Below are 21271 nucleotides of genomic sequence, written 5' to 3'. Positions count from 1 at the left end.
TGGCTGTGATGGCCTCTTGGGGCAAGTAGCATGACGCTTGTTGATTGGCTGCTTTGCAGCCTTTCAAAAAGCGCCAAGAAAGCGCCGAACACTGAACCCGGACTTTTACGAAAATGTTCGGGTCCGTGTCACGGACACCCCAAAATTCGGTACGAACCCGAACTATACAGTTCGGGTTCGCTCATCCCTACTTGTGACATTTTAGGTTTGAGATCGGATGAAACAATAGGAGTGTGGGAAAAAATTTCTATGACAGGTGTGACGAATAGACAAAAAGATATTGCGTGCATGAGTTGTCATAATATTTTGCCTGTAAGTGAGAGCAAAAGAGAAGGGAATTAATTAAGTCTGAAGTGTGTGGAGAAAGTGAATCTGTTAGACATTTATTGTGGGGATGTGATTATGCCAAAGAAGTATGGAAGAAACTCGGAGGATTGATTAAGGAATTGACGGGAGTTGGTAATGTAAAGGCAAAAAATGCTATGTTCGGAATGTGAGCTTGTGGAAAATTAAAAGTGAGGATGATGTGGTTTATTATGATGTGTGTAATATAGAGTTTATGGGATTTACGGAATTTGATTGTTTTTAAGAAAAAGGATGTACCAGTTTTTGAATGTGTAAAATTAATCTTATCTAGATTGTATGTAATTTACGTTTGGGATTGTCAGAAAGGTGGTGTGGAATCTCAAAAAGTGGAGGTTTTTGGTAAAGGATTGACTTTTCGAATAAATAAAAAGAAAATACCACGATGATGAGGTGATAAAAACTATTTTGAAGATACGCTGATCTTTTATATTAGGTTTCTTGTATTGTACCCTGAGTGGTAAAAAATAAATAAAAATATCTGTTCTTATCAGTTTAATATCTGATACGTCCATTATCTGGGGACCATATATTAAATGGATTTTTTGAACAGGGATATGGAAAAAGAGCTTGCTCTGTCCACTCCACGCATTGACCTGGTATTGCAGTACCTCCAGGACCGGTGCACCCCTTCCTAATCCAGTATAAAAAAACAGAATGAAATTGGCTGCAAGCACCCTTCCTACTTCCAGCAAGCAAGTGGAAAGTTATGTGTGTCCTGCTTCAGTCTGCACTTCAGCTTTTCCTCTCTCTGCCCAGTGCTGTGCTGCTTGCTGCATCTAGTCTGTCAATCTCCTAATGCTGCAGCTGTAGGTTTGTTCAGGTACCTGCCCAGTCTGCTCACACCCCAAATCCAATTAAGACTGACTGACGGATTAATTGGCTTATTTATCAACTGAATGAAGTGTTTGGAACTCCACATACCTTGGGTTTGATTGTCCTGTTGTGCACATGGGATCCTCTGTTGTTCCTGGAAAATGACGTTTGGAGAAAGTTGGCGGGATGTAACCATTTTTCTTTTCCAGTCCTTTAGTAAGTAATGTATGCCTGTGTCTCCCTCTTGTGGTTCTTCTGAACTGGATTACTTGGAGGCGAGAAAGTAGTCCAGCACTTTCTATGTATCAGCAGCAGCTGGATCTACCTTGTCTGGACAATGGATGAAACACTGCACGTGTCACAGGAGCCTGGTTAGGTCAGGTCACTGGATGACATCACAAGGGGCCCTGACATCACAATCAACAATGCCATTTTTTTTTCTCACTACTGTTCACTTCTCCATTCCCTCCTCCTATCTGTCTTTCTGTTTGACATGCTTTGGCACCAGGACATACATGCGAAGAAAAGGTGTGGCCAAAAGTGGGTGTGCACCGGGTGGGCAGTGCTATGCAGATGGAGAACCCGAAGAGGAGCATGATGATGATTGCAGAGCGAAGGACGCTCGTTCTCCCTGGTTTGTGAGAGCAAGAAGCCTCCTGGACTGTGGCTGGGGCCTGTAGGCTGTCGCCTTGAGAAGCGATCTGCATTGGGGAACATCGGCCTGGTCGTCGACCGGGTATCGCTTCTCGGCCTTTTGGCTAAGATCAAGTGTCTTGTCAGAGGGCCATGGATCCTGGACCATCCTCTTGAGGAGAAGGCGGGGAACCTGTGAAGGCGATCACAGATGCAAGATGGGCGTCAAGATTGACTACGCCGGGACCGATGAATATCGGGTCAGAAATGCTTTTGGGATTTATGTATCTGAAGACAAGAAAGCGAAGCTTACAGAGGAATACCTAGTGAAAGAAGTACTTTTCAAGACCCTTCATGTGCAAAAAGCTGATGTTTTATGCTTGCAAGACCATATTGAAGGACGATGTACCCTAGTGCTTACTACTATTGCAGCATGCCACAACTTGTACCTTTTTTTGGAAGCCAACAAAAATAACCCTGAGCTGGATGGACTGACTTTCACTGTTTTGTACAACAGAGATGTGCATCTTATTGTCTTCATGTTTAACCCTTACGTGGATATTGATGACATCTTTCTTTTTCTGACCAAGTGGTTTATTCACATAAGATAATGGGAAGCCACGGCCTCTGGACTGGCAAGTATACGTTTTTTTACCCTGAGGGTTCCGGGGGGTGTGCGGCATCCGCCACAAACCTTCACTCTGGGAAAAGATGGAGGATTCATATTTTTCCAGGACGCTCCAAGCTACTGCCGGAGATGCAAAGTGTATGGACATGTGCAGGAGAACTGTACCCAGACAGAGAAAGTATGTCAGAAATGTCAGAAAAGCGGGCATGTAGCGAGAGACTGTACTAATCCCCTGGTCTGCAACTTGTGCGACAAGGAAGGACACGCTTTCAACAGCTGCCCCCTCAGGGGGTATAGAGCGAGCAGGCCGAGTTCGTATGCCGACGCAACACGAGCTGGGGCTGGAGAGCCGACTCGGCCGCCTCACCGGGTACCGCACAGAGCAGCGCAAGTATCTCAACCGCCCAGCCAACCACCGCAGGGGGCGGAGCAGCAGCGTTTAGCGCCTCTCAGTGAGCAGGAGAATGTGCAGCATGGCGCCGCTTCCCGGCGGAGGAGCTTGCCCAGATGCTAGATCTACTCGTGGATCTTAAAGGAGAAGGTGAGGTGGATTTGTCTTTGACAGGGACCCCCGAACCCCTCAGGTGGCATGCGGTAGTGGAGTCACAGGAGGAGGGGGCGGGGGGTCAAGGAGACTTCGATTCTGTGGTTTCACTGACAAGGTCAGCAGATGAGGCCAGTGCCGTTACAGTTAAAAGGCCACATCTGTTGCCACCTGCTGGTACCCTGGACAGGAGAATTATCCCCAACCTGCGATTCTGGAGAACACTGCGTCTTTTTTAGACGAGGACGGCTCCCTGTCCTTCTGCACAGGAGGAAGACAGCCTCCAAGAGGGATCGGTTAAAGAAGCAATGGGGTATTTATAACTATACCTGGAACAAAATTTTACAATGGGGGGACAAGTTAAAATCAATGTCCTATCCCTAAATGTGAGACTGATAACGTCAAAAATACGTAGAACTGCTCTTTTTGAGTATGTTAAAAATCATAATCCTGATGCTGCCTATTTGCAAGAATGTGGGATTACGGTTCCTGTTTGTGCAAGAGAATGGCCATATGGCGATACAATATGGTCAGGCTCTTGCTCTAATAAAAATGACGGGGTGGGGATTCTGTTAGGTCAAAGGGATATTGTTTTTGAGGTGGGGAGGTGCATTATTGCAGTTATTAGTTATAAGGGGTGGCGGTTTAGAATAGTTAATGTCTACTGTCCTACGGGTAAGAAGGATAAATTGAGTTTTTATTTAGCAGGCAGGTTGCCAACTTTTCTTTTAGGGGACTTCAATTTTAGTATTGAGGGTGGGAAGGTTGATGTAACTGGGCATAAGTTACAAAAAATTGTTAACGATTTTTCCTTTTTTGATGTTGGGCTTGCTATAGGGAAACCACCGCCGGTTACTTTTAAGTCAGATAGAGGGGATATCACTTCTAGAATAGATTTTATTTTCATTTCCCAAAATTTGAAGTGTACAAAGCTGTTGCAATATGATGCAATTTTTTCTGACCATATGTTTTTGTTCGCTTGTGTAGAGAGTGAGGCAGAAAGTTTTGTATGGTAGGGGTGTGTGGAAACTTAATACTATGTTGTTGGATGATGAGAGGGTGATGAAAGCACTTAGATGTCAGTATGAAAGGTGGCAGGGGAGGAAGAGTGAGTTTGAGAATATATTATGTTGGTGGGAGTGGGTGAAGTCCAGATTTAAGTTATTACAGCTTTACTGGTTGAGGCAAAAAGGGAACGGGCTTTGGTTACTGAAAGAAGAGGGAAAGAAATGATTTTCCGGTCAAAGATTGAGGTTCTTGAAAAGGATGAGAAGTGCTGCAGGTTCTTTTTAAAGAAGATATGTAGTTGTAAAGGGGGAGTATTAATCACCAATATTTATGCAAATATCGACAATTAATATTCATAAATGGGAGGAGCCATCTAGTGATAACTCCGCCCATTTATGCCTTTATATAATAATAACAATAATACCTTCGCTATACTTTACACTGATCACTATGCTAGCTGCATGCGCCTTACTAAACTAACTATCGCCAATAACCACATGCCACACAGATAGTTATAAACCAAACACAGTATTTATTACTAACAATACAATACGCACGCAATACTAACAATACAGCACTAAATATACAATCCTAAACTACACTACACAGCACAATCCCAAATTCCACCCCACACACTATCTATATAATACAATAATACATTCGCATACACACAAATATCAGCAACCCACCCGCCTGACTAATCACTGTCCCTAAGGGGTACAAGGAGTTAAACACAATGGTGGCTCTGCAGGGGTTATTACCTGCAGGCCAAGGGACACAGGGTTATGAGTTATCAGGACAGTGGTAGCAGGGATCAGGCATTCACAGTCTAATATTTGCTTATAATTATATATATCTATATCAATGGAATAGATATATATATTTATAGCAGCACACCACAATATAAGTAACAATACTAACTACACTAACACATTCCCATTTCCACCCATCAACTAACTATACAATTCACACATTCAATATCAACAATCCACCCCACCTGACTATTCACTGTCCCTACGGGGTACGACGAAGGGTTAAAAGGATTTGTTTGCAGAGCAGAAGCATGCTCTACAAAGGAACCAAGGCAGGGAAACAGGGGTTATTCAGGGTACAGGGGTCTATGGGGGGTGAACCAGGGGAGAGCAGGTACACAGGGAAACAGGGGTAACCAGGGGAGACCAGGGGTGTACAGCAGGGATCAGGGACACAGCAGGGAGTGGGGTTAATCAGGGGTACTAATAGGGGTACAACAGGGGTATACAATAAGGCAAGGGTTTGGGGATCAGGGTGTCCAGTAACACGGCAAGGGTAAATCAGGGCCCAGGGTACACATCAGGGACACAAATATAGGGGTTACAGGACCAGGGGTGTGGGTTAACCAGGGGAGAGATATAGCGGTCGGGGGTCAGGGGATATACTTAATCCTTCCAGCGTTAGTAGGCCATTTCCAGGCGGTCATCATGGAGCTGCACTCTCCCATGTATCTAGTCTGGTTGCAAGAGACCGCATGTCTGCCATGCTGGGGGTTTTATCACAAAAGCAGCCCCCCCCTCCTCCTTCTTCAACAGGAGGGTGATGACATCATCGTGGGGTCGTGTGACGGAATGCTAGAGCTGAAACAAAGGACTTCCTGCACAAGCTGTAAGCCCCCAGCTGCTGCCACATAACATTACACACTCCCACGTCATAAACGAACCAGGCTGATCAATACATATATATATATACTACCCAACCTGGGGGCACTTATATATACTAATATAAGGGGGATTATAAGGGGGCACAGCTTCCAGGGACCACATATTTCCCACAGGGGCCACCATGAGCCCCTGGGGATCACCATGGGCATCACCCCATGATGTGGTGGTTAATGTATGCATATATATACCATACATGCCCGCACGTGTTTGCAGGCATGCATGGATATATATGCACACGTCTCAACCGTTCCTCAACAATCCCCCTGTTGTCGGAATATAATACGACAATATAATGGGGGAACGGGTTGAGATATGTTTGCCCCCCTTCAACCCCATCTTTGGTGGAAGTTCAGGAAGAACTGTAGTGCACACTGATCTTTAGGTACTTAGACATCCCCAATCCAGCTTCCTCCGACCTGCCCTTCTGTCTTCTTCTTGACATCTTTAGGATACCACACACCCACAGTCTCTTGGTTAGCTGGTCTTTCTTTAACAATCTTAGTGTCGGCCACCCCCACTTTGGAGTGACCACACCCCCACAGTCTCTCGGTAATTCTGCCGATCTTCAGGTATCTTCGTCCCCCCCCAATTCTGGAGTGGGTTCACCCTTACAGTCTTTAACTGGCCTTTCTATAACAGTCTCTTGGTGTCGGCCACCCCCACTTTGGAGTGGCCACACCCCCACAGTCTCTCGGTAGTTCTGTCGATCTTCAGGTATGGCCCACCTCCAAGGCATCTGGAGCGGGTTCACCCTCACAGTCTCAGTCCCAACTTTCTTCTATCCAACGTCTGTTTCCATCTTGATGGGTGCGGTTCTCCCGTGGACAGATTAATAGGTCTTTACAAGGCAGGTCAGACTCTCAAGCGGCGATGTCACAGTACCTAAATTCTACTGCGGAGAACACCTCCGCCACACTACACCTCCAGCCCTTCCCTTAAGAACCTCACCGTTCCAGGGTTCAAGGTGGCAAATGAATGATGCCTGTCCCTATCGTGACCTAACCTTATCCCCATTCACACAAAACACATGTCACATCCCTCCCAACACCACCAAAATCATTATATGTATGTGTACCCATAGAGACTCATGCAACCTGGCATATCTCTACACCTCCAAAGACACAGGTAGGTCGCAGACCCCTGTGTCAATGGGAAACGACTATAGGATGCAAATGTGTACAGCCGAATATAGGCTGTCACACATTTGTACCTAGAGTGTCCATGGGTACACAATCAACCAACAAACATAATCAATATATATACAATACAATGTGCTATGGGGTTTCAGGGTAGTACATGTTATACGTTCCGAACCCTCATAGGAAACAAAGTGTCCATAAAATATTTGGCTACAGGACAAAGTTGGAGTTATGTCCTGAGCCTCCTCCTCTGGATAGTTCTGTAAAGTTCTGTCTGGTTCTGGTGTATTTGGTCAGTAAGTCCCTTGACCCTCCGATTACGATGACCAGAACCAGAAGAAGTTTCACTGGGTGAAACAGGTGATAAGTTCTTCCACCCGAACGTCTCCCAAGTCTTCCTCCAGAGCCTAAATAATGCTCCCGCTGGATTGTGGCAGTCTTCTATAACACCTCTAGGCAGAGGTCGCTTTGTTGCCAAAATCCAGTGGGATCCTCTGGAGCTTCACAACAGTGTCAGGGGGAATAGCTGGTCTCTTCTGTGGCGTCTCCTGAGTTTTTCTTCCGCTCCATATAAAATCACACCTATGGCAGAAGAAAATACCAGGCGCTCCCAGGGGAATTTCTCCCCTAACAGTGCAATTAATGTGAAAATTTCCAGCACCAATACCTTTGACCCATGGGTAGAGAAAGGCATTGAGCTGCCCTTTATCTCACAGGACCCCTCGTTATCCCAACACTGGTGTCTTAACACCGTACCTTCAGAGGATTGCATCCTCTGCTGCACATCCCTCTGCACCAACAGATAAGGATGGCCACCCTACTAGGTTGGGATAACTGGAGCTCTGTGGACAAAGCACCATCTTGTTATTGATGGCACCGTATCCCCGTCCGCTCGTGTGTACCCAGGCCGATTTCCCCCTGTGATCCCATCTTGTGGAGGCCCGCAGAACCAATGGCATAGGCATGCCCTGGCTCCCCAGGACCCCACAACACAAGAACACAGTCCACACTCTGCTGCCAAACACTCTGCGTCCAATCCCTATCAGAGCTGTGCTACCTGACCGGACTAGAATTAAGTGCGCAGCACAACATTACACCAATGTTGTCTGTCCGCCCCAGTCCCCAGCGCAACACAGCCCTACCGAAAACCTGGAGCACAACAGTGCTATCTGTATCGATCTGAGACCCTGGTTGCCCAGAATAATATCACATCATCCTTTGTGTGCTGCATGGAGAAGGTCCTTATGCCTTCTCCCGACCAGCAGGATTTCCCGTGTGATATTATCTGCTCGCGAACCTATACGTTCTCGATCCACAGTATAACACTGTTCCACTCCAAGGGGACACAGAATGAAACAAAGACAGCAGACGGGACTTACAACACTACATAAATCAGCATGGTAGAACACATCTGTAGACAAGGACTACCACCATCAACATCAAGAAGAACGTACAAACAGATAACAAAAACACACAACATGGACATACACAGGGAACAAACTGTGTAACAAATAGTACAGGGGTGTCAAATGTTGCCTAGCCTAGCTTGGCCACTCTGACCTCTCAGCAGCTGGTGATGCTGCCGAGAGGTAACCCCGTTATGGCCAGGCTGACTAGACCCCACTGCACAACTTGTTACCTGGCTGATACTGTTGGACACATTGCAATTACTTGCACAAGGGCAATTCCTTGCAATGTGTCCTTTGTTCCTACACCTGAAACACGTGACTTGGTTTCCTGTCCTGTGTGTTATGTTCCCATCTGTTTCGCAGTGTCTCGCTATGTGACCTAGGCCACCACATGCAAAACATCTGATGTTTGCTCTGCATGGCCCAGGTCCATCTACACTGCATCCGTGCTCCCTTCTCCTGAATTGTTCCATCCTCAGGGACGCACTCTTCACCACAGTTGTTTTTCCCAAAGTCAGGGAAAAATCTCTGTTAGCCTGGACCGGCTTGACCTGATGATCAGACCGGTCACAGACTACTCTCCCCCCTTGTGGCCCTGCACAGGGCAACGTTTTGGGAGATTCCAACCCTGGCTTTACGGAAAAAGAAAGGGCCGGCACCAACTTGGTGATAACCTGTTGCATGCCAGACATTAGCTGGGACCTTACAGCAACCTGAGCCTTCAATTTGGCTACCGTCACGTCAGTAGAGGCAGTCCGCTCCTTGAAGGCATTGACTTCAGTATAAGACTGAGTCAACTTAGCCTCAATTTCCTCCTTCTGCCTCTGCAGCTCTACCAACTGTGACTCTATCCTAGCCACCTGCGCATCTTGCTCAACAGTAGACTGCACATTCTCTGCCAGCTGTGCCTGCAATGTCGAAACCTGGTCCGAATTACTGGCACAGCACTGGCAGTGAATGGCCGGAGGAATTGTCTCCGTTGACCGAGACACCAGCGCAACTTCCTTTGGCTTACAGATGCTAGCCTCAAACGTATGAACGAGTTTGGCCAGCATCCGAAGCCGTTTGGTGGCCTTGTTCAAAACCGTCCGTTTGTTAACACAAAGCTTGTCGTAACTACAAGCCTGTGCTAACAAATCGGACCACAGCATTTCTGCTGACTTGTATGTAGTGGGGAGGATGGGGTTAAATGTGCTGTGTTTGCTCAAGTGTTGCAGTGTGGGGAAGTCCATACTCACCGTTTGATGAGTGTCCATCTTCTTCTTGGCGCCGTACCTCGCAGCTGCTTGGAAGAAGTCCATTTTCCCGGATCGCCTCTTCCCGACCAGCCTGACTTGTACGCTGCTCCCACGAAGATGGATCTCCTTCAGTGACGTGTCTTCTTCTCCCTTGCAATCACTTGAGCGATGCAGTGACCGTGTAAAGCAAACAGCAAAATATTAATACACAGATAGACAATAGATTCTCTGCTAAAGATTTTGATCCGTGTTTGGTGCTGTGAGGTAGAGCCGCGTTACCTGTCCGAATTATCAGGTCCTAGACGCTCAGACCACTGACCGCGTCTCTCTTGCCTGATAATTGACAGTATAACCGAACTATAGCCTCAAAACCAAACACAGATTTCAAAATCTAAGCAGTGGGCCTGACTCGCCAATGTAAAGGGGGAGTATTAATCACCAATATTTATGCAAATATCGATAATTAATATTCATAAATGGGAGGAGCCATCTAGTGATAACTCCGCCCATTTATGCCTTTATATAATAATAACAATAATACCTTCGCTATACTTTACACTGATCACTATGCTAGCTGCATGCGCCTTACTAAACTAACTATCGCCAATAACCACATGCCACACAGATAGTTATAAACCAAACACAGTATTTATTACTAACAATACAATACGCACGCAATACTAACAATACAGCACTAAATATACAATCCTAAACTACACTACACAGCACAATCCCAAATTCCACCCCACACACTATCTATATAATACAATAATACATTCGCATACACACAAATATCAGCAACCCACCCGCCTGACTAATCACTGTCCCTAAGGGGTACAAGGAGTTAAACACAATGGTGGCTCTGCAGGGGTTATTACCTGCAGGCCAAGGGACACAGGGTTATGAGTTATCAGGACAGTGGTAGCAGGGATCAGGCATTCACAGTCTAATATTTGCTTATAATTATATATATCTATATCAATGGAATAGATATATATATTTATAGCAGCACACCACAATATAAGTAACAATACTAACTACACTAACACATTCCCATTTCCACCCATCAACTAACTATACAATTCACACATTCAATATCAACAATCCACCCCACCTGACTATTCACTGTCCCTACGGGGTACGACGAAGGGTTAAAAGGATTTGTTTGCAGAGCAGAAGCATGCTCTACAAAGGAACCAAGGCAGGGAAACAGGGGTTATTCAGGGTACAGGGGTCTATGGGGGGTGAACCAGGGGAGAGCAGGCACACAGGGAAACAGGGGTAACCAGGGGAGACCAGGGGTGTACAGCAGGGATCAGGGACACAGCAGGGAGTGGGGGTAATCAGGGGTAGTAATAGGGCCACAGGATCAGGGGTACAACAGGCAGGGCCGGCGTCATAACCCGGCATCCCCGGGCAAGTGCCGGGGCCCAATGCTCCTGGGGGGGCCCACTGAGCTGCTATGAGCACTTCTATCAATACAGATGGGAGCTCTCACTGCTGTCCTTTCACATACGCAGTACCCCTCTGGTGGGCCCTCTGAGCTGCAGAGACTCAGGACACGCCCCCTCTACACAGGACACATGCTGCCTGAGGAGAGAGACCGAGAGAGACCGCACGGCTGGAGCTGAGAAGTGTGGAGACAGTCTGTGAGTGAGTCTGCACTGTGACTGTCTCTTCTCTGTGGGACAGAAGGAAAGGGGGGGACACTGCTGCTTCATTCTATTTAGTTGTGTTACTGTTTTATTAAGCTGATTGTCTCTATGACACCTGCCCCCCCCCCCCCCCCCCATATCCTGTCCTATATCATCCTCATGGAGCCCCTGCTGTCTCCTTTCCTCCCTCATGTATCCAGAGCTCCTGTTTCACCCTCCTGTCTCCTATTGCTGCCCTGCACAGACCTCCTGCCACTACTTGTATGAATCCCCCTCAGAGCCCCTTCAACCTACTTGCTGTGTCCACCCCTCCTGTCCATCCAGGGCCCCGGGCCCCTGTCTCACTCCTCTGCCTCTCATTATGGTGGCATCTGAACCGCATTCACCATAAGGACCTTCTAACATCACAGGGTCATGTGACTGTGCCCCCCACCCCGTACTGTGCCCCTTTATACCCTGCATTGTGCCCTCTTACCACACTCTGTGCAGTGCCCATAGTCATTCCCTGTACTGTGCCCTCTTATACCCTTTTATCCGGTCACTGTATGGTGGTTTTATCCTTGTATGGCGGTGTTATCACTATATGGCGGTGTTATCACTATATGGCGGTGGTATCCAATAACTGGATGGCCATAACTGTATCCCCTTCCTTTCCCACACCACTTTTTTTAGACCTGGCATGAGCGGGAAAAGATACAGATTGCGGTGTTAAGGACCTTTGCGCCACATCTGTGTCAGAAATACGCCTAATATAGACGTATTTCTATATAATAAATGACCCCCTAATCGTATGATTATTCGGGGGGTGGGGCTAATATCTTTATATTATATAGATTCTAGTGTATTATACTGTGCCCTGTATTTTCCAGTAGAAAATGATCCTTGGGAAGCACAGTCCCCATCCCTGACCACCAGGACCAGGTAGCGCTCTGTCAGTACATGGCGGCCTCCCCTCTCCTCCATGCTGCTCCGCTGTGTACTGGTGCTTACTCTGACACTAGGGCTGGGTTCACATCACATTTTTGCCATCCATTTAATGCATACTGAAAATGTATGCATTGACAGATGCCTCAGACTGATGCCGTACAGTGGCGTCCGTTCACCATACAGTTCCATGGTAAAAAAACATATACGTTAACGTATGCATTTTTTACTTGACTCTGCAGGATACAAAAACGTGGAGTGCTGCACATGTGTATACATCAAACCGATAGGAAAAACGTAATGTGAACACACATTGGGGGGGAGGGGGGCGTACTAAATTTCGCTGTGGGGCCCAGTCAGTTCTAGCTCCATCACTGCACATCTCCTTCTCTCCTCCAGGCCTGGCTCACTGCTGCAGCGGGCCGGAGGAGAGAAGGAGCGCAGGGAGCTGCGGTTAGTGAATGACAGGACCACCAGCTCCCCTGCAATGATAGGTATGTGAGGGGGCCACTGGGGGGTCATTCATCACATTGTGAGGGTCCCTTACACAGTATAATGACTCCCAGTGCCCCCCATTTAGTATAATGATCCCCATTGACCCTCCATTTAGCATAATGACCACCAGATCCCCCATTAAATATAATAACCCCTCGTGCCCCCTCCATACAGTATAACCCCCAGTGTGGGGGCGACTGGGGGTCATTATTCTAAATGGAGGGTCACTGTGGGGTCATTATACTGTGAGGGCCCTTTACATAGTATAATGACCCCCAGTGTCCCCCATTTAGTATAATGATCACCAATGACCCTCCATTCAGTATAATGACCCCCAGAGCCCCCTCCATACAGTATTCCCCCCGTGTGGGGGCTACTGGGGGTCATTCAGGGCCGGCTCCAGGTTCATGTGGGGAGCTGGGAGCTGCGGTTAGTGAATGACAGGACCACCAGCTCCCCTGCAATGATAGGTATGTGAGGGGGCCACTGGGGGGTCATTCATCACACTGTGAGGGTCCCTTACACAGTATAATGACTCCCAGTGCCCCCCATTTAGCATAATGACCACCAGAGCCCCCATTAAATATAATAACCCCTCGTGCCCCCTCCATACAGTATAACCCCCAGTGTGGGGGCGACTGGGGGTCATTATTCTGAATGGAGGGCCACTGTGGGGTCATTATACTGTGAGGGCCCTTTACATAGTATAATGACCCCCAGTGTCCCCCATTTAGTAATGATCACCAATGACCCTCCATTCAGTATAAATACCCCCAGAGCCCCCTCCATACAGTATTCCCCCAGTGTGGGGGCTACTGGGGGTCATTATTCTAAATGGGGGCGACTGGGGGTTATTATTCTGAATGCAGGGCCACAGGTGGTCATTATACAGTGGGGGGGAATTGGGGGTTCATTATACTGTGTGAAGGGCCACTAGTAGTCATTATACTGTATAGGGGCCACTGGGGGTCATTATACCGTGTAGGAGCCACAGGGGGACATGTCAATGTAAAAAAATGCCTCATGGGGGCCCACTGGGATTTATCGCCCAAGGGCCCACATGAACCTGGAGCCGGCCCTGACAACAGGGGTATACAATAAGGCAAGGGTTTGGGGATCAGGGTGTCCAGTAACACGGCAAGGGTAAATCAGGGCCCAGGGTACACATCAGGGACACAAATATAGGGGTTACAGGACCAGGGGAGAGATATAGCGGTCGGGGGTCAGGGGATATACTTAATCCTTCCAGCATTAGTAGGCCATTTCCAGGCGGTCATCATGGAGCTGCACTCTCCCATGTATCTAGTCTGGTTGCAAGAGACCGCATGTCTGCCATGCTGGGGGTTTTATCACAAAAGCAGCCCCCCCCCTCCTCCTTCTTCAACAGGAGGGTGATGACATCATCGTGGGGTCGTGTGACGGAATGCTAGAGCTGAAACAAAGGACTTCCTGCACAAGCTGTAAGCCCCCAGCTGCTGCCACATAACATTACACACTCCCACGTCATAAACGAACCAGGCTGATCAATACATATATATATATACTACCCAACCTGGGGGCACTTATATATACTAATATAAGGGGGATTATAAGGGGGCACAGCTTCCAGGGACCACATATTTCCCACAGGGGCCACCATGAGCCCCTGGGGATCACCATGGGCATCACCCCATGATGTGGTGGTTAATGTATGCATATATATACCATACATGCCCGCACGTGTTTGCAGGCATGCATGGATATATATGCACACGTCTCAACCGTTCCTCAACAGTAGTAAAAAGGAAGACATACAGGAACTACTTAATGATATGGGTGAGTGTATTAAGGGCAAAAGTATGATTGGAGTGGCTGAAGATTTCTATGGTAATTTGTATAGTAAAAAATGGGTGGATGTAATGAAAGATCTGGATGAGAAATTGAATGTTGCTGATCAGGAATGCTTGAGTGAGGCTATCTCGGTAGAAGAAATTAGGTTGTGGGGAGTTGTAAGAAAAATAAGACACCAGGGAAGGATGGATTGCCTGTTGAGTTTTATGTGAAAGTGTGGGAGTTGATTGGGAATGATTTTTGTGAAGTGTGTAGATTCATGTGGGACAAAGGGGTGATAGGGGTGGTGGTGCTCATTTTTAAGAAGAAGGGTGATAGAGACAAATTGGAAAATTGGAGACCTATTACACTTTTGAATGTAGACTATAAGGTGTATATAGTAAATTGTTAGCAAACAGAATGCGTAAGGTGGTTGGTAAAGTTGTGAATGAAGATCAAGTATGCGCGGTGCCAGGGAGAAGGATGAGTGAAAATTTGTTTTTGTTAAGGGATCTGATTGGTGATTGTTTGGTGAGGAAACAAAAATGTATGTTATTGGCTCTTGATTTTGATAAGGCCTACGATAGGGTGGCTCATCAGTTTATGTTTGGTGTGTTGGTAAAAATGGGTTTCCCTAAGAAATTTGTGGATGGTATCAGGAGCTTGTATGATGATGTGTCGAGTGAGATATTAGTGAATGGATGGCTGAGCGGGAAGGTGAGAGTACAGAGTGGCGTGCGACAGGGGTGTCCACTGTCCCCTGTTCTGTTTATTTGTGTAATTTAAGTGCTTTTTTGTCTTTTGAGGAAAGATAAAGTGATGAAAGGCCTACTAGTGCCAGGTAGTATGGGCAAAACTGTGAAAGTGTTAGGATACATGGATGATGTGGTCATTGTGAGTGATAACCTGGCTACTATAAGAAGAGGCAAATTATGGTTGGATTTCTTTTTTGGTGCGTCTGCATTCAAAGTTAATTGGGGTAAGTCAGTTTTTAAATGTTTTGGGGATAATAGAGTTTGTTTGGAAGATGTGCAGAATGAGAAAGGTGCGGTGAAAGTGTTGGGAGTCTGGCTGAATGATGATATGAAAGGGAATGAGAGCTAGGACGAATGTGGGAAGAAGGTAGAGCGTAAATTAAACTTCATGAGGGTTGTGAAGTTAGTATTTACCTTCCTTTGGGGGAGTCGGATGGAGAAACTGAAACGGGAACATGTATATAACAAGCGAGAAAATGGAGGTCTAGATTTTCCAAACTTTGAGATTTTCCTTGGACTTAATTATATTAAGATGTTCGTGCTGCTAATTGAAAAGCAGAGTAAGAGTGCGTGCATGGCAAGGTATATGGCTGGATGGATGTTGTACGGTTTGTGTTGGTATGCCAGGGATGCGAGAGTGCCTGTGTCGTTTAAATGTCCAAAGTGGTACGAAGTCATTGAGAAGTTTGTTAGGAAGTATGACTTGTTGTCTAAAGAAATTAAGGATTTTAAGGATAAAAGGCGGATGTTGGCTGGACGTTTGTCCGAGAGATGGTTGTGGAGCAAATGAATCGGTAAAATATTTATTTTTGGATTGTGAGTATGCGCAGGGGGTCTGGTGACAGCTTTGACGGGTGTGGCATCCATGAGATGGAAGGTAGCTATGTATGGTATAGGTGCGCGGGGTAGGATGAACACTAGACTGTTGTGGTGTGATGGAAGGTCTGTGGGATGCCAGGAATTTGTTGGTTTTTAAGAGGGATGAGGTGTCTGTGAATGTATGTGTTAACATCATTTTGTCGAGACTTTATGTCATATATTGGTGGGATTGATGCTGAGGGGATTGATGGAGATCATGCTTATGTAATTGAACTGTTACATGCAGATGGTTAATATGTTGTGATTATTCCGCTTCTGCTGTATGTACTTTTTTGCTGATGTAAATTTATTACTATTAAAATAAAAAAAAATCTGTTCTTATCAGTCCAGTTGAGCTTGCTCCTGGGCTGTAAACTCTGTCCATACAGGGCATACCTGAGGGCTTGCAGTGTGGTATGGAGGAGAGCAGTGAACCACACAGCATCCCTAGCGTGTACAGCTAGGGTTTAAAGGTACCCTTGCTAGGTGACGAAGGGCTCTGCTGAATCGAAGCCATGGGCTGAGTTGTTTGGAAGCCTGAGGTGGAGCGGTGACCCTGGGTTTGCCTGAACGCACTGGGGGTGGGATCCCACTGAGTGATGGCCCATTTGCTCGGCTTCGGCCTTGACGAGACAAGGAATTTTTATAATTCCGGTCGAATGTCCTGGCCGTCTCACATTTACTTTATTTATTTTTGTGTTCACTATGTGCACTTTACACAATGTTTGTCACTAGGATTTTCAGGGTTGCGTCGCTCTTACAGGTACCCCCTCTCTGGAGGTATGGGGGGGGTGTGGCCATATTGGTTCCTCACCCCCCTGCCAAACCCTGTGGGCTCTCCCTCTGGGGAGAGTCCAGAACTTTGTTGAGGCTCCTGGCTGACGGCTTGGGTGGGAAAGCCGGGAGCATAGATGGGCGTACCCTTGGCTTCGGGTGAGTGTTGACATTTGTCCCAGTCCCTTGCAGGAGCTTCGGCCCCGGAGGGATAGGGAATGGTTTGTGGGGGGGCCCTTCTCTTATGGAGAGGGCCTGCGATAGACCGCGACCTAGTCCACGTTTTTGTGTGGCACGCTGCACGATTTTGTTGCACGGGTGTAGAAGGCACGCTCTTCGGTCTTCTAAGAAAAAAATATATATTTTTGTCAGAGATGTCAAGGGAGGGCATCGGTTTATAGCCGGTGTTTTACTCCCATGCTGCTATAGGAGAGCGGATTAGTCCAGAGACAACAAGGAGTGATCATTTGCTGCCTAGGTCCTGCTATGGAGCGTCAATGAGTTCAGAATACACTTTGTTTCCTGGTTAAGCCAGCTTTTTTGCACCAGACTAGAAGACAGACGATGGTGGAGGACGTTATCGTCAAGGCCATGGAGTTGGACTTCATCTTTTTTTTTTGACTGCAGGATTTTCCTAAGGTTGGTCAGTTTAATCTCACCCTGATAGAAGAGGGTTTGTGTTATGATGTCTTCGAAAAAGTTAAGTCTTTAAAGGAGAAGGATCCGGCTTCTATTTTGCACCGTTTTGACATTTTTACTGGAGAGAACAGTCACCGTACACCTCTTCAACCCCTACACGCCAATGGACTTGGAACGTGCCTTTTAATTTGCTGTTTCAGTTAAAGGCCCTCAGAAACTTTATGACCGATGGGGACTGGCTACTGGAAAGCATAAATTTAGGGTTAGACTTTCCCCCTCTTCTGATGGTATTGGAGGAGTTAAACACCTTCCGGTAAATTTTTTTGTTGGTGGTTACAGAGGATTTTTAGATTATGAAGGTCAAACAAAGTATTGTTGTCAGTGTTATAAATTCGGACATGTTGCAAGTGATTGCACAATGGGGAGATGCTGTCGGAATTGTGAAGAGCCAGGACACGAGGCAGGTGATTGTGTTAGGGCTCGTAAATGCGACGCTTGTAGCTAGACTGGGCATGCGTGCGGGGATTGCCCAAAGCTTTTCATCCTGGGGCGTTCTTATGCGTATGCCCGCTAAGCTGTTTGAGAAGCGGTGGAAGCCTAGTAGACCAGACAGTGACTTGGTTGATCCTCAAGATGTGTCTGGGTCCCACCCTGAGCGCGAGCAGCCGACGGGATCCCAGTTGGTAGCCATCGATTCTGTTCAGGATCAAGGAGGTGGGTCGGAGCCTATGGAAGCTAGTGGGGGAAGTCAGCAAGGGCAGGTAGCCCAACCCCCTTTAGTCCTCTTAGACTTGCCTGCGATACCAGAAAGTTCATCTGGAGAAGTTTTTCATTTTGGCCAGGACAATGAAGAGGAGGATAGGTGGAAGGATGTGGCTGGGAGGGCTAAAAAGAAAAGACAGAAGAGGCACCCAGTCCAAGAGGATTTGGGGGATAATACCCCCCTTGTGGTCAACAACTTCAAGAGTTCCCTGATATTCCAACGGAGAATCCTTTTGAGGTGTTGGATCGGTTGCTGAGTCCTGCAAGTGGAGGCTTCTCTCCCTTTTTGGACCCAGAGGCAGTTGATCATTTAACAGATGCCATGCAGATGCCGCCAAATTCGTGATTATTGTCTTTAATGTGTAATTTCTAATAAGTTTTCTGTTTACGCACTTAATGTGAGGGTCTTCAGAGACAAAGCTAGAAGATCAGCTATTTTGGAAGACCTCGCTTCTAGGCCATGTGATATATTCTGTTTACAGGAGTGTGGGTTGGAGGAGGCTCCTAAAAAAGTGAATGGCTACGTGGTGAGTCAATTTGGTCTGCCTCGTGTTATAAATATGATGGGGTGGGTATTGTTTAGAAATAAGAATTTAGTTTTAGATCGTTATGTTATTATGGAGCTAGGAAGATGTATTATGGCTTTTGTTAAGTTTAAAAATGTTATGTTTAGGATTATTAATATTTATGCTCCTGCAGAGAAGAATCTGAGGAAAGAATTGTTTGACAAAATTTTATTTACCGGGTAGGATACCATGCATATGTGTTGGAGACATTAATTGCCACCTTCAGGGTGATAAAATGGACATCACAAGTAAGATGTTTTTGAAAAGTATGAATGATAACAGTATGAGAGATGTGGTTAAAGTGTGCAAGATTAATCCAGTTTCTGCTAAATATCATGCAGATAGAGGGGGTATCCACTCTAGATTAGATTATATTTTTGTTTCTGGATTTTGTTGTTAAAAATTATTCACAAGTGCGTGTGGGGTATTCAGATCACGAATGTTTGAAGTGTGAAGTAGAAATGGAAGGTGTGAGGAAATTTGCAAGAGGGGTGTGGAAAATGAATGTGAGTATGCTTGATGATGGAGATGTGAAAGAGAACTTAAAAAAAAAATGTATGCTGAATGGTGTCAGAAAAAGAATGAGTATGTGTGTGTTTTGGATTGGTGGGATTGGGTAAGAGAAGGTGAAAGTGTTTTTAATAGGTTGGGTTATAGATGGGCAGTGAGAAAGAGAAATGGGTATGATAGATCCAATGTGAGGTTAGAATTTTTGTATAAGTTGGGGGAATTGGGGTATGATGTGGATGAGGAGTTGTGTGCGGAAAGTAAAGTTATGAGTGATTTATTGCGTGAGAGGGGTAAGCAAATTATTTACCAAGCAAAGATGGATGTTTTAGAAAAGGATGAAAGTTGTTCTCGTTTTTTCTTTTAAAAAGTGGTGAATGCAAGGATGAAAGATGTGAATGGTGTTGAAGTGTGTGGTGACGAGGTGAAAGAGGCGGTGGAATATTTCTATAGAGAGTTATATAGGGAAAAGGAGAGGGATGTAGGATTAAAGGAGGATGTTCTTGGGGCTTTGAAAGATAAGACAGGGTTTGAGGATGTGGGGGGATTAGTTAGAGAGATTTCTGAGGCAGAAGTTAAGGGTGTAGTAGATATTATGGCAAAGAATAAAACTCCAGGTAGAGATGCAATTCCAATGGAGTTCTATATAAAGTATTGGGATATACTGGGTAAAGATCTAGTAGAAGTTTATAAGTATATGTGGGCAAATGGCAAGATTAGTAATTCAATGAAGGAAGGGATAGTAGTTTTAATTTTCAAAAAGGGTGAGAAGAGTGATTTGCGTAACTGGAGACCAATTACGTTGTTGAATGTAGATTATAAGGGGTATGCAAGGTTGTTAGCGAACAGAATGAGTAGAGTGATTGGTCAGGTAGTGCAAGAGGAGCAAGTGTGTGGTGTGCCTGAAAGGAGTATATAAAGGAATTTGAGTTTGTTGAGAGATGTCATACGGGGTGGATTACAGAGATAGGAGTGTTAATGTTTTTTCGTTGGATTTTGAGAAAGCCTTCAACAGATTTTCCCATAGGTTTTTGTTTAAAGTGTTAGAAAGAATGGCTTTTCCGAATGGTTTTGTTAGAGCTGTGAGAAGTCTGTATAATGAGATAGAGAGTCGTTTGTTGGTGAATGGGTATGAGAGTAGTAGAATTAAGGTAAGTTCAGGGGTTATGCAAGAATGACCGCTTTTGCCGGCAGTCTTTTTTTGCGCAATTGAGCCGTTATTATGTTTATTTAAGAAAGATAAGTTCATGAGAGATGTGAGTATCCCAGGGAGTGGTGGTAAGAGTGTGAAAGTTTTTGGATATATGGATGATGTATGTGTGTTAAGTGAGAATAGAGCTGAGTTGCAGAGGGCCAAACTGCTCACAGATATCTTCTGTGGAGCTTCAGCTTTTAGAATAAATTGGAATAAGGGTGCATTCACACGTCAGTATTTTTACCTTTCCAGATAAACGTTCCTGTTTTTTGCGGATCCGTTTTTCAGTTCAACCTTCCGTTTTTTTTTTAATAAAGTGCTTCCGAATCCGTTCCGTGTTTCCGTGATTTCGTTTTTTTTTCAAAACAAAAAAGAGGAGGAGGAAAAGATGTTGCTAGGGTACCAAAAAAAAAAAAGTGGTGAAAACAGAGGACATCTTCAAGAACAGGTGCCATTTTATTGTTCTATTGGTGTAGTAGGAGCTGTGTTAGAAATCTCTGCCTTGCTAGCTTAGTTTTCTACAGTTATCTCACCGATCGTCATGTCTGAATACTTGAATAATGTACTCCTTCACTGGCTTATTTCTCGGCGATCCGGACGGCAATCAGCTATGTTGGACGAAGAGCCGGGGACAAAGAGGAGACGACACTGGGTACATCCAATTATTGCTCAGAGACTTCAGAAAGGTCAATTCCACACATTATTTAATGACCTGCGACAGGACCCCTATAAGTTCAAATCTTACTGCCGTATGTCCATGGAGGCTTTTGACCATCTTCTGGTCTCTCTCCACCCTGACCTCAGTTTCCAGGACACAAGTATGCGGCGCTGTATATCTCCAGTGCAAAGGTTGATTT

The 21271-nt window shown here is 45.8% G+C and overlaps 1 pseudogene; it reads left to right on the top strand.

Annotated features, from left to right (window-relative positions):
* Nucleotides 1-785: 785 nt before the first annotated feature.
* LOC121006477 lies at nt 786-996 on the top strand (annotated as a pseudogene).
* Nucleotides 997-21271: the final 20275 nt, after the last annotated feature.

The sequence above is a fragment of the Bufo bufo genome, chromosome 6 (genome assembly GCF_905171765.1).
Source record: "Bufo bufo chromosome 6, aBufBuf1.1, whole genome shotgun sequence".
Classification (NCBI taxonomy): domain Eukaryota; kingdom Metazoa; phylum Chordata; class Amphibia; order Anura; family Bufonidae; genus Bufo; species Bufo bufo.
The sequence above is the reverse complement of the archived record's forward strand: the minus strand, read 5'-3'. Positions and strand labels throughout refer to the sequence as shown.